We start from the raw sequence: 12,651 nt of genomic DNA, 5'->3' as shown, positions 1-12,651 counted from the left end.
TCAATATTACTAAGGTGTTAGTTCTCCACAATTTGGCCTATATATTCAACAAAATATCAATTCATGTGGAGAAATTTTGACGGGCTAATTCTAAAATTTATGTGGAAATGCCAAGGACACAGGAAAAATAATCTTGAAAAGATTACTATACTTACACTGGCTGATTTTACTTATTCCCTTTGATTTTAATCCTCACCACACAGATAAAAGGTATTGAGTTGATGTGTAATTGTCATAAAAAAAAGAGAAATAAATCGAGGGAACAGAAAGTAGACCATGACTAGATCCAAATATATATATATTTACTTGTGTTCAGCAAAAGCACCAAGGTAACTTAATGAGATAGAGATTATCTTTTCAGCAATAGTGTTACAATGACTGGATAATTGTAGAGATCAAAATGAAAATTAACTCCTATATCACACCTATGAAAAATTAACTTGAGATGGATTCTAGACCTCAGTGTAAAACTTATAACCATACAGCTTCTGGAACAAAATATGGGGGAATATATTTTCAGACACAGAGCATGCGAAAAAGTTTTGACTGGGCACAAAAACACTAAGAATAAAATAAAATCATAAATTGGGCTTCATCAAAATTAATAACTTCTGCTTTACAAATGACATGATTAAAAAATCAAAAGTCAAGTCACAGACTGGAAGAAATAATTTACAAGACACTTATCTGAGAAAAGACTTGCATCCAGCATGTATTAAAGGAAAAAAAAGCACAACACTCCTTTACTCAATAAAATAAAAACAAGCTAATAAAGATGGACAAAATTTTGAAAAGACACTTTACTGAGCAGTTATATACAAATGACCAAGTGCATGAGAACGTTCTCAGCATCCATAAACATGAGGGAAATGCAAATTCAAACCACAATGAGATATTATTATATCTCCTAATTTGTAAAAGGCTAACAAATTTTAATTGTTGGCAAGGCCATTAAGCAGGTGGAATTGTCATACTTTGCTGGTGAGAGTGTAAAATGATACTACCACTTTGGAAAAGTAGTTTCTAAAATGTTAAACATAGAGCTACTCTTGACCCAACAATTCCACTCTTAGGATATTCACCATGAGAAATCAAAACACTGGATCACGAAAAGTCTTGTATAAGAATGTTCCCTCATAATAGGCCAAACTGGAAAGAACTCAATAAATAAATAAATAAATTTTGATATATTCTTGAAAATGGATTACTATTTGGCTATAAAAAAGATTGAACTACACTTGTCCCTCAGTATCTGCAGGGGATTGGTTCCAGAACCTGCCGTCAGTTCCAAAATCCCAGGATGCTCAAGTTCCAGAGTGGGACCTCTGTATCTGCAATTCCTCAATCACAGATTCAACCAACTGCGAATCCCGTAGTACTGTTTTTATTGAAAATAATCCACATACTAATGAACCACACATTTCAAACCCATGTTGTTCAAGGGTCAACTATATTTATCACCATCCCAGGTTGGTTGAATCCCAGAATGCAGAACTGGGGATAGGAGGGCTGGCGGTAAAGTTATACTTGGATCTTCCACTGTATCCAGATTGGCATCCCTACCCTAAGTTGCTACACAGTTGTTCAACTGTATAACAACATAGACGGATTTTAAAAACAATTTTTTCAATGAAAGAAACCAGTTACAAGAGAGCACATACCACATAATTCCACTTATTTCAAGTTTAGAATATGTTAAATTAACTATAATGACTTAGATCATTCACTGATATAATTAGAGGGTAGATTGGGGAGGAGTGACTAGAAGGGGACATTTGGCAACTTTCTGGAGTAGTTTTATCTTAATTTGAACAGTTGTTACACCATGTGTAATTCATAAATGTTTCTTAAACAGGAGGACACTTAAAATCTGTGTATATTGTAGGATATAATTTTACCTGATTAAAAAAAGGATTAAAAAGTGGTAAGAAGCAATTTGTCAAACAACAGATATGTTTGAAATATGAAGTAGAAAATAATGCTAAAATTAAGGCAAAGAGAAATCAAAGTAGGATACATTTTTAAATGGGTAAATTAAAAAAATACATCCTTAATATGAAATCACATGGGCTCATAAAGCATCGACTACAATTTTGCCTCAAGTTTTCTAACTGGTAGTGAGAAATGGGAAACGATTATTTACTTTAATCATTTTCAATGTCTGATCAAAGAGCGTCACCTGGAGACCTTCACAAAAACTACAAATTCTTAGGACCTGTAGCCTCCGTATTCTGATTCAGCGTATCTGGGAAAAGGCTTGAGACTGCAGTTTGAATATTTTCTTTGGTGATTGTTATCTTAGTTTGGAATTGCTGAGTTACATAATTCATGGAAACATTAAGATAAATAAACTATTCAGGAAAAGCTCAGCAATTCCTGATACTACAAATAAAAACTAACTTCTTCTGTCAGTCCTCACAAGGAGGATCCTGCTGAACAAAATATGTCCTCAATAATATCCTTAGAATAAAATCGGAAACAAGTTTTATAAAGGTGCTTCCTAATACAAATCCTCATACAGGACCTCAGCGTAAGTCAAAGTCATGATGCCAAATATAATTCAGTAACTACAGTTCTACATGACGGTCAATGGATAAACCTCAAACGTGTAACTCTTGCTGCTTTAGATTAACCCAGGAGCAGACATTAGGCCATCTAGACACAGATTGCAGATTCTTCAGGCAGTTATTCATGAAGTTTTTTTCTCATCAACTTTTAAATATATATATATTTTTAACGTATTTATTTATGGCTGTGTTGGGTCTTCATTGCTGCACACAGGCTTTCTCTAGTTGTGGCGAGCGGGCTCTAGAACGCAGGCTCAGTAGTTGCGGCACACGGGCTTAGTTGCTCCACGGCATGCTGGATCTTCCCGGACCAGGGCACGAACCTGTGTCCCCTGCATTGGCAGGCAGATTCTTAACCACTGTGCCACCAGGGAAGTCCCAATTTTTATATTTTTAAGACCAAATTCTTTAACAAGCACCTGAATCATAGCTATTCTGTATTGCCATTTAAGTACCAGTCCATACAATTTAAATGGTCTGTTAATATTAGTTGATATAATCTAGTGACAACTAAGGAACTTAATCTAAATTTAAGATCCGCTGTGGTGAATGTCAATCAGATATCAGACAAATGATCAACTTATTTTTTAGAATTTTGCCAGTACAAAGCAGTTGTTTTGTGAATCATCCCTTCAGAGACAGGCCTCTGCCTCTGAACATTCATTTTTCTAATCAGCTTCTCTAATTGAGGGTCTTTAATGTTTGTAAATGATAATAATGATGAAGATTGCACTAAAACCTTCATAAAATACTTTAAGAAAGTGCGAAGCAACCAAACAGATTTGAAATGGAAACAGATTTTGGAAGAACAGAGATTTTGATATATCAAATAGCAGACTGTATTTTCATATGGAGAAATTCTATTTGCTTTCTGCGTACAAAATTATAAATCCAGGGACTTACTAATCAAGCATGATTCAAAGAGGCAAAGAAAATCTAACTTATTAATGGCGCTCTATTCATCCTTATCCTCCATCAACTTGCTTAATTGGTCCCAATGTATCATCTATAAAAGAAATTTAACTAAATCAAAGCCCAACTAATGATTTTCAAGAAGGTGTCACTTACACTAAAATTATGACCAACAAGATATATACATAGAATGATCATATGTGCATCCAATTCTGGTGGGAATACCAGAAAAACACAGAAAAGAAGCACGTGAATGAAGGACAAGTGATAGCCTTTGTCATAGACAATTAGGCTTTCAGGTTTTAATATCTACCCATAGGCTATAATCTGCTTTTTCTTGTCCCTTAGATCAGATATTTAAATTTACTGTATTTAAAATCTTTATGCTGATTTTCTCTTCATTAAATACTAAGTTGCCACTTAGATGAAAGAGAAAAATATGGTAGTTTATTTAATACTCCATATTTGTGTTATTATTCCTCCTCAAAATGGTAATTTCAGACTACACAAACTGGAAATAGCTCTACCATAAAAGAGTCAAACAATTTAATGGATGTAACTTTTGCCAGATATTTCTCTTAATTATACCCTTCAGGAATATGAATGTATCTGTTAGGTCTGTTCAATGGCCATGAAAAAGCAGAAGAAATGAAAAGCTTTGGATTCTGTGATACATATATCAAGGCCTAAACTGTGTATATCTCAAAAATATAAATTCAAACATGAAAATCTCTATTTACCCATTTTTCAGATACAGACACAAAAAATGCAATTATCTTATGTCTTTTGAAAGGAAATACTGTCAAGTACCTTACTTTCCTCAAATTTAAAGTATCTAACTGTGTTTATAGATACTTAAACTTTAAAGAATATAAAATAGGCAGAAGTATAGAGTTGACAGTGGAATGATGGTCACCAGATGATGGGGGGAAGGAGGTAAGGGGAGTTGTTGTTCAATGATAGAAAGTTATAGTTACACAAGTTCCAAAGACCTGCTGTAGGACACAGTGCCTGGAGTTAACAATAAGGTACTGTGTATTTAAAATTTTGTTAAGAGAGTAGATCTCATGAAGTGGCCTTATACTACAAAAAACAAAAATAAAAACCAAAGGGATGCAAGGAAACTCTTGGAGGTGATGGATGTATTACTATCACCACAATCCAGGTAATTAATGAATTTATACTTATGTCCAAATTCAGTCAATTGTATACGTTAATTATATGCAATTTTTTGGCCTATCAATTAAACCTTAAAAACGTTGGAAGGAAAAAGTAGAATATCTTGTTGGCTGAGCAATTACGGAAGAGACAACTTAGAAGTTTAAATATCCCAGTAAGTCTAGTCAACCAATAAAGCCTGAAGAGTCCATTGACTATGGACAGTTTTCAACATTCTAACTAATTCTCTTCATTCTAACAAATTGCAGACACCACAGCCTGACAGTCATGTCTTCACAATATCTAGATTTCTTGCTTTTTTTCCTGATTGATGCTGCGCTAAAGTAAGTTTTCCTCTGTCTTAGGGCTATTCTCTTTCAAGTTAAAGAGTTACATTTATAAGTTGAAAATGATGTTTCATATGAGAAAATTATCTTCTCAAAGACTTATCAACATGAGCCCTGGCCACTAACTTCAACATTAAGTACTGTAAACTCAGACTGTGTCTGGTAGATTATAAACAGAGCTACAATTATTTCTGGAAGATAAAGAAAAAGCAGCCAGGGGAAGAGAGATTTTATATTAAAGTACCACCCAGTAAACTATATTACATTCACTTACAGCCCTGGAACTAACTTCTTAAAAAATAACTTTAAAAAAAGAACCCTGCTGAATTAATAGGATTACTTCCCACTTATAATACCACGTAACAAGAATATGTGATTTTGCACCATTATGTATACCTAAGTTCATTCTTCACATTTTTTAAACCTTTACATGTATGGATCTAAGTTGAGTTTTTTTCTCCCTATGCTGGACTAAACTAAACTGCTTTTTCTATTTATTTTTGTTCCTAGGATTAATAGTGTTACCATCTACCCACTTACCTCAGTGAGAAACTTCAGTGTCGTGTTTAGTTCTAGCTGTCCTCATGCTGAAATTCAATCAGACACTAAATCCTGTTGACTGTGCATGGATCCACTGCTACAGCCTCATTGCAGGCCCTGTTCACCTCTGCCCTGCTCTACTGCTTGGGCCTTTTATTGCCCATCTTTCTGTACTGTGATCCAACTACCAGAGTTATTACTTAACATAGTAATCCTGCTGTGCCCTCACATTTGACAAAATAAAGCGTGGTCTCCTTGGCATCACATTTAAAGCCCTTCTTATATCTTCTGTCTGATCAGCTACTTTTCTTGTCTCACTCCTATTACTCCTGCACGTCTGCTGCGTCCCACACACAGTGAGTGCACTGCTGTTGGAACCAGCTGGACTTAAAAAAAATCCAACACCTTGATTTCTCTACTTAGTAGATTATTTTAAGCTTGTTTATATCCCTGTCTTTCCCAACAGAATGTGGATCCTTCAAGTTCAGAGACCTGTCTTGGTAGTTTTATCATCCAATTAGTACAATGCCTGGTACATAATTGGTTCAAAGTGCTTATGTTTGCCTAATACTAATACAGTCTCAAAATAAAGTTTCATCATTGACTCTTTCTTTTTTTCTTTTTTGTGGTACGCGGGCCTCTCACCGCTGTGGCCTCTCCCATTGCGCAGCACAGGCTCTGGACGCGCAGCTCAGCGGCCATGGCCCACACGCCCAGCTGCTCCGCGGCATGTGGGATCTTCCCGGACCGGGGCACGAACCCGTGTCCCCTGCATCGGCAGGCGGACTCCCAACAACTGCGCCACCAGGGAAGCCCCATCATTGACTCTTTTTCCCTCTTTATAACAATCTATTTCACTCTGATCACATGAGGAATTACAGCAATGAGGGAATAACAAGTAAAAAACTAGCTTGGGTGATGCTTTGGAGACAACTCTATGGTTGGGTAGAAACTATAGAGTTTAATTGTGGGCTCTGGAGTCAAACTCCCTGACTTTGAACCTTAACTCTGTAATATACCATTATTTGACTTGAGCAAGTTACTTTGGACCATCAACACCTCATTTTGTTCTTTAATCGGGGCCCATCCAACACTTTGGAAATACCTCTTATGTACCAGCTCCTATTCTGAGCTGTGGACAGAATAGTGAAGGAGCCAAACTGTGTGTCCTTTGGGATTTTATTTTCTAGTAATTACCTCAAAGATTGGTCATGAGAATTAAGTGACATAGTGGATATAAAGCACTTAGCACAGTGCCAGGCACCTAGCAAAAGCTCAATAAATGTTATCATTATTGCTATTATCATTAGTGGTAGTGGCATCATTATTTTTAATTGATAGGCGTAGGTACCTCAATGCTAACGTGTCACTCATCCCCACAATCCCTATTTCTAGGTTTAATCATGTCCCCCTTTTTGCAGGTGGCTCAGCCCACTATCTCTTTCCTAAAACCTAGGTTTTATTAGCATTACTGAGAGAAATATGAGACGCTCTTGACAGAGACAGGAGAATTATTCAGAAAAATATTCCCTGATGTCCCACGCATCTGTTTTTTCTGCTGTGTCTTCCTCGGTGCTCCTGTAAACCTCTTGGTTCCTATTTGCAACGCCTTATGGCCTAGTGTTTTGCCTTGCCCTTCACTCTGTCCTGTTTCTCACGTGCCTGCTGTCATTCTCACATCTGGTCCTGGTCCCAGGTATCTATGGCACCTAAGTTTTGTTCCTGCCTCGCTCTCCTGCAGTTTGATTACTTGTGAGTTTAGCCCAATGAATGATAACCTAGTTGTCGACTACCAATCAGCCTAATTGCTTCATCCTGGAGCTCATGACTCTAGATGTTTTCATCCTACACTCTTCCATTTTAACACTAATTGAAAGTTACTGTTGCGTATAGAATAACGCAAGTGATCATTATGGCATCAGTTTCAGGTAGGTACTGTTACTATGTCCTTTTGCAGATAAGGAAACTAAGGTACAGAAAGCTTAGACAATATGCCAAAGTTTGATAGTTACTAAGCTACAGAGCTGGGGTTTGAATCCATTCAGTCTGGCTATAGAGTCTGTGTTCTAAGCCACCACGAAATAATGCTTTTCACCAGACCCGAGGATGAGGCGTAGAGTTTCACAGCCTGGATCTTACATGAAGTTCAAGTGGGTTGCTTTCTGTCAACTGGCTGTTTAAAAAACATGTGTGGTCAATATTTGTCTTTTTTTTTTTTTTTTGCGGTACGCGGGCCTCTCACTGTTGCGGCCTCTCCCGTTGCGGAGCACAGGCTCCGGACGCGCAGGCTCAGTGGCCATGGCTCACGAGCCCAGCCGCTCGGCGCCATGTGGGATCTTCCCGGACCGGGGCACGAACTCGTGTCCCCTGCATCGGCAGGAGGACTCTCAACCACTGCGCCACCAGGGAAGCCCCAATATTTGTCATTTTAAGTCATCCAGCATCCATTTCTACTTTCCACTAGCACCCCGAGATTTTCCTGGGAAATTATGTTTTTCACAGCACGTGCAGCCTCAGAAGGAAAGTGAGTTAGGGTTAGGATGCTCTGCCCTCTCCTTCAGAAGCTTAAGGGTACCAGGAGTCTCTTTCTTTCATCATTTATTTTGCTTCATTCATACAAATAGGCATGCCCAGCTGACCTATGCTCCCCCAATCAAATTCTGAGACTTTGAAATTTAAGGAAAATGTCAAAAACGGAGAAAAAAAAAAAACTTTGTTCGCTTATTTACTTGTTTCAGGAGTGGTGCCTGAACTAGACTATCCAGTGGTTCTTGCTTTGGAGACTTTCTCTAGGTGAAAAGTTCTTTTCCTTTCAAGCTTGTTTTCTAGCTCTCCCTTCAGTCCTGAGTGCCTCCATAGCCTTCTAATCAACTCACTTTCAACTTAAATTACACACAGTTGGTTTTTGTTGCTTTCCAACTGTTATATATGGTAAGTAGAGAATAATTAGTAATCCTAGGACTGCCATTTTTCAGGAAGAAGGTGTTTTTCATTTGCTAATAGCTTTGTCCTCCCTTACTTAGATTCCTGGCATTGGCTGCTTCAAAACACCACAAGACCATTTTGAAAGATGAATAATCTAGGTCAAAATATGATGCCAGATGAGAGGAAAAAAAAGTGATGGGGGAAAAAAAAGTAAAATATTTATTAACTGGTATTTCAGACACTAGTCCTAAAAGAGAGAGAGAGAGAGGAGGGAAGGAAGGAAGAAAGGGAGGGAGGAAGAAAGGGCCTCCATGATTATCTGGAAAAAAATAATCCTGTTTCAGGCAGCCCCCAACAGAAAATTCAGCAGAATTCAACTAAGATATAGCATGTCAGACTTAGATGTATGTACGTGTTGAAAAGTGGGTGTTAAAATGGATTTCACTTCTGCAATGTGAACTCCAAATTCCAAACTTGGAAGGCAAGTTAGAAATCTAATTTGATTAGAAAATCTCTCTCTACAGAATGCATTAGGGTAAAAGCCTCGGTGCTCAGACAGACCAGCCTCCCTCATGACCGCTCTCAAAACACCTGTGAGCACTTGGGCCGGCATTATTCAAGTTAATACTGAGTGGTCGCAATCACTGAATGGGACTCTTACACTCTATATGATGAAAGAGCAAAATTAGACTATACAGGGAGGAGCCAACTCCCTTGTACCAGGTACTGCGCGGGGTGATTTGCGTACGTGTTCTCATTTCTGCAATCCTAGGGGGTTAGTAGTGCAGCCTACCCATTAAACATACAGAAACAGAGCTTAGGGTAGTAAAATAACTTTCCGAAGTTCCCCTACCTAGTGGGTCAACAAGATGTGTATGTATGTGTATGTTATATTTATAATTTGATTAGTCTTTGGATGTCTTAAAAGTTAATTATAATTGCCCTTGGAAGTGATCGTGCTCCTACATACTGTGTTGATGCCACAATAAAAAAGATTTCCCACCACGATTAACCTCATCTCTGGAGTTGTTCTGATTCAACTGTTACAAAGCCCTTACTTCCTTTTGTTGTACTCATTTATCTCACTACACTCTCAAAATCTTGGTTGAGAAAAAAAAGATGCCTATGGTCACGAGTCTAATCTGCCCTCCTTTGACTCAGCCATCCTAATTTTCTTTCTTTCCTATTTCTCTCCACCATCTTACTTCATAGCTAAGACCTTTACTTTTACAAATTCCAAGGAAATAGGAATTTGTATCAGTTATCTCTTGCTGTGTAATAAATCGCCCTGAAATGTAGTAGTTTAACCCATATTTGTGAACTCACAGTTTGGGTGAAGGATCCAGCACAACTTAGGTGGTTCCTCTGACTCAGAGTCTGTCACAGGCTGCAGTGATGGTGTTGTCCAAGGCTGTAGTCATCTCAAGGTTGAACTGGGACAGGATCCACGCCCAACCTCTCACACACAGTTGTTGGCAGGATTCAGTTCCCCGTGGAATCATTCACTGACTGTAGTCTACAGGCTGCCCTCAGTCCCTTACTACTTGCTCATCTCCAAAGGGCAGCTCGCTATGGCTGCTGGCCTCAGCAGAGTATGCAGGCGAGAGATCAAGACAGGGAGGACCGCCATTTTTCATAACCTAATCTCGGGAGTGGCATCGCTTTTGCTGTATTCTCTTCTTTAGAAGCAAGTCACTAAAGGAGTGGTTGCACAAGGGTGTCAATTCCACGAGGCAGGGGTCATTGGGAGCCATTTAGAAGCAGCCTACCACACCACCACGGAACTATAACAAACTCCCTCCTGCCTGGTAACAGGCTCACTTGCCAGCCATGCCAATACATCAGACCTACCGCATAAAGCCCTCCAACCCCCACTACTTATAGCTGGGGTTGTTCACAGGTTTATTTAATAGCTCTTTTAAATAGCTTTGAAGAGGAGGCAGTAAGAGTGAATTAGCACTAATTAGTATTTCTCTGTGAACTATTGCCTTAGAGTTTTGCTTTCTTAAAGGCACCTTCGAGTAAAAGCAGCATTGGGTTCCTAAAGAATTTCCCTCACTTAGACCCAGGCTTTCAAGTGAAAGATTTGGACCTAATGATGCAACCTAAGTCTTAGAATAACGTACAGAGTTTATGTCACAATTACTTACAAGGTAAGTTATGATAATAGATGAAAGGCCGTTCTTTTATCCAACAAATTAGAGCTTAAATCATTAAAGGATGATTGATTACATAATGTAAGAATGTAAGGGACAGAACTATGAAAAGATGTTCATCTTTTTATAAAGTCCTTGAGAGGATATAGAGCATCTCGTTTATGTCTGCAGCCCCACACTCAGTGTGCACTGCTCTCCCTTCCCCCAGACCATGCTGGGCATTTAGGCAATGCTTGTTAAGTGTATGGGTAAATATTTTATAATGCAATAGAGTTATGAATTTTAATATTTATGCAATCTACTAACCAAAAGTAAAATAATTCTACCCATCATCACTTGCATTCAAGCTACATCTGTTTTTATAAATTTCTCAGACTAACATATAAATAAGTCTACGTGGCAACTAGTACAGTCTTACACCGTGGAACATAGACCAAGAAGACATAAAAAAGATTTCTTTCATGAGTTTATGTGTTTAGACTCTAAAATATTGAAAAGTACATCCAGGGACCTATGTTCTGAAGCTCTAATCACAGAAATTCAAATATGGGGTTTTAAATATAATAAACTTAACATAATATAAACTGTATATTAATGTAACTTTCATTTAATAGTTTGAGTATTCTGATTTGTGGAAAATTTAAGTTGAACCATAGATATTGTTGCTTTTATAGGTCACAAATGATCAAATACGAAGAATTTCATTAAGCAGTCTGTGACCAGGGAGCAAAAGAATAACACTGGACAACTAAAGGGAAAATTCTTCAAAATATCTAAAAGAAAGAGAGGAATCATTCCCCCTTATTATTCAGTAAGTATACTTACATCTATGTGCAAAACACTAATCTCAGGGAAATACAAATGTTAAGTAGGACCCAGAACCCTCTGGGAAACTGAATTTAATAAAGAACGTAAAAATTATTGACACAGAGTAACTATATTTTGAGGCATATTATGGTGCAGTATGCTTAGTCTCATCGAGAAAGCACAACCAAATTCCTACAGCTCACATGCGCTGGGAGCCACACGTGAAGCCAAAGCAGCTTTTTATCTCATAGAAATCTACAGGACCATAAATTGTGTTCATTTCAGTTTCATAAAAAAACCAGAGCACTTCCACCCATTCTTATCTAGATCAGCAGTCAGCATCCTTTCAGTAGAAGGAGAAAGTTCAGCTCTCAGAATCTTCCTTCTCCACTGAGAGACTTGAACAGATTTCTCATGCTGTCACTTAAGCCTTTATCTACGAGAAGGATGCTGGTGAATTTCACAGAGCTGAGTCACAAGCGAGTTCTGCAAAGCAACTCCTCCTACCCGACAGTCACGAGGCACTCTTCTGGAACCAGTTTCTGGTTCATGCCCTTTCTATTATGATAACTGGAAAAATGAGCGGCTCATTACAGAGCCTACTCACTCGAAAAATTCACAGCCAGACCCACTGATTAAATCACATTGAAATGAGGGCAGCTCTTGTTCTTGTGCTCAGGTCATTCCAGGTTTTCCTTCTATTTCAAATTTAAGTGATCTCTAAACGGGGAAGAAGTGGTATAATATATTTAGAAGAGGTGTATGAAGATTTCTATTTGAAAACTTTAAAAGAGAAAACTTTCAAAGGAGAGGAAAATGATCCTAAAACTGGATTTGGCATGATTTTCATTAAGAGACATCACCCGGGTTTACAACTAATGAAATGATAGGTTAGGCTCAGATATTTTTAGAAACTGCACATAGCTTTAATCTCAGAAACATCTATCAAACTTTGATTATACTGTGCATGTATTTTCTTCTCGTCATTGCCTTTCCAGGGTCAGGAATAGTAGCACTCTGACAAAAATTGCATTACTGCTGTGCCATATCAAGTCAACTGCTCACAGATGGTGGATTATTACCCAATGGCTTTAAGGCTGATTCCATGCAACACTGAGAGGTAAAGATTAGCTGTTCACAGCTCCTCATATGAGCCATAAAATGTTGAGGGAGCATAGTGGGTAGGTTAAACCAGTGCTGTGAAGTCAGTTGCACTGGATTTGAATACCAGCTTTACCA

Source organism: Delphinapterus leucas, chromosome 9 (genome assembly GCF_059928025.1).
Source record: "Delphinapterus leucas isolate spDelLeu-1000000601 "Yukka" chromosome 9, BTC_Dleu_Yukka2, whole genome shotgun sequence".
NCBI lineage: Eukaryota > Metazoa > Chordata > Mammalia > Artiodactyla > Monodontidae > Delphinapterus > Delphinapterus leucas.
This window is presented reverse-complemented; position numbering follows the sequence as displayed.